This window comes from Bombina bombina, chromosome 7 (genome assembly GCF_027579735.1).
Source record: "Bombina bombina isolate aBomBom1 chromosome 7, aBomBom1.pri, whole genome shotgun sequence".
Lineage (NCBI taxonomy): Eukaryota > Metazoa > Chordata > Amphibia > Anura > Bombinatoridae > Bombina > Bombina bombina.
Window position 1 is genome coordinate 372,200,895 of NC_069505.1, and position 2,206 is coordinate 372,203,100.

A 2,206-nucleotide genomic window follows, 5' to 3' on the forward strand; every position below is an offset into this window, starting at 1 on the left:
GAGAGAGAAAAAGGCTCCTGACTAATTTCCAGTCGCTGAAATCTGTCAAATGTCGAGAGCCCCAATCCGCTGCCGAATTTGATTGTCCTGGAATATATTCTGCCTTGACTAAGATGTTCCTGTCCAAACAAAGATGAATAAAATCTTTGTGATATTGGACAGATCTCTGGATTTGGTTCCTCCTAAACGATTGAGATACTGCACTGCAGAAATGTTGTCCATACGCAGGAGAATGGAAGCTGGAGAAGAACATTTGGCAAAATTCTTGACTGCAAACGAGCCAGCCAATAATTCTAAACAATTGATATGAAAACGTTTCTCTACCAGAGTTCATTTGCCACATGTAATGGAGGGACCACAATGAACTCCCCAGTCTGAACGACTGGCGTCGGATTCTATGATAAAATCGGGAGTTTTGCTGAAGATGGCTCTCCCATTCCAAGTCTCTAAATGGGAAAGCCAACAAGAAAGCTCCTCTTTGGCTTCTGGAGATAAAGAAATCAACTGAGAATAAGAAAAACCTTTCCTCAAATGAAGAATCTTCAATCTCTGGAGCTTGCAATAATGTAAAGGGGCAGGGAATATAGCCTGAATAGAAGATGATAATAAACCTACTATTCTGGCTATAGTCCTAATAGGAACAGAATGTTTGGATAAGGTTTTGGAAATTTCTTTCTTGATATTCTTCACTTTGTCTGAAGGAAGACTCAAGGTAGAGAGATCAGTATCTATCTGAAAACCCAATAAAATCAGAGATCTGGTTGGAGAAAGGATCGATTTCTGCATGTTCACAATAAACCCTAAGGATTCTAATAATGTTATTGTGGAAAACAAATGATTTTGAAGAGAGAGAAAATTCTGGTCCATAATTAAGATGTCGTCCAAATAAATTATCAGACGAACACCCCAAAGTCTCAACCAAGCCACCGCAGGTTTGAGTAATTTGGTGAAAATCCAATGGGCAGAGGACAGACCGAAGGGGAGGCAGGCAAAATTCCAAAATTGTTAGAAAAATACAATAGATAGAGGTGCCAATGGTGCAGATCAATGGTGGATCTTATAAACTTCTGACAAGAGATGAACACAGGGTACTCACATGTATAAAAGGCAATCAATTATGCCTATAGAGACAGGCTGGATTTCTACAGCAGTCCAGCTAGCTGATCCAAGGTAGCTCCAAAATACAGGTGGTCATCAAACCCAAACTGTATATCAACAGGGTATGAGGGCAGGATACTGGGGTTAGGGATTCTCACCCTAAAAGTAGCGTAGCAATAGACCATACACAGGACATAGAGTTGGTAATGTTAAAAACAAATTTATTTAAAAAGTTATAAAAATATACCACTCATATTAGTGCCAATAAAAGTTATGGCTAGTGGAGAAACAGTGCGACGCGTTTCTCAGTTAGACTGTTTCCTCAGGCAGGTTTGCTTTTTTAGAGGTTTTCTGAGTTGAAAATCTATGAATTTAGCAATGTCAATAGATGGGCACGATTCTGCAGAATGAGGGTGGGGCAACTCATCAGGGTTAAATCTGGGATTCCCTAAGAAATCAGTAAACTCCACTTCTTCCTCATTTAAGTTTTTTAATTTTTTAGACATTTTCTTATGCTTCTTGGCTACCGAGGAAAAATCTGAATCATCGGAATCATTACAAAAGAAAAGTATATTCATCCCCATCAGAACTATTAGATTCTAAGGAAGACATTTTTTTTCAATAGTCTTAGAAGAAATTTTTTATTTAGATTTAGACATTACTTTAGAATCTCCCATTTGGGTACACTTGGGATGCAGGGTTCTTTCAACAACATTTTTAGTTCTTTTGCTGTGAGGAATAGATGTGTCAGAAAGTAACTGACAAGACTTTGATCTTAGTTTTTTACTTGCTTTAACAGCAATAGAAGGGTTTTTGGATTTTTCCTTTTTAAAGACTTTTTAGTCTCTTTATTACCAATTAATGAAGACATTTTATTAAATAAATTATTCATAGATGAATCAATCATAGATTGAAAAGTTTGTGTAGTTAGTAGAGTAGAATACTCTGTAGGTTCAGACATTAGAACAAAAAAATATTAAAACTAAAATACCACACAAAAATAATAAAGTCAAATAATAAAAATATCAAAATTTCTCTGACAGAAAATGTTTAATAAACTTTTGAGGTAAATTAAAACTATAGCCACAAGATGGCAACAGAGCCCAAG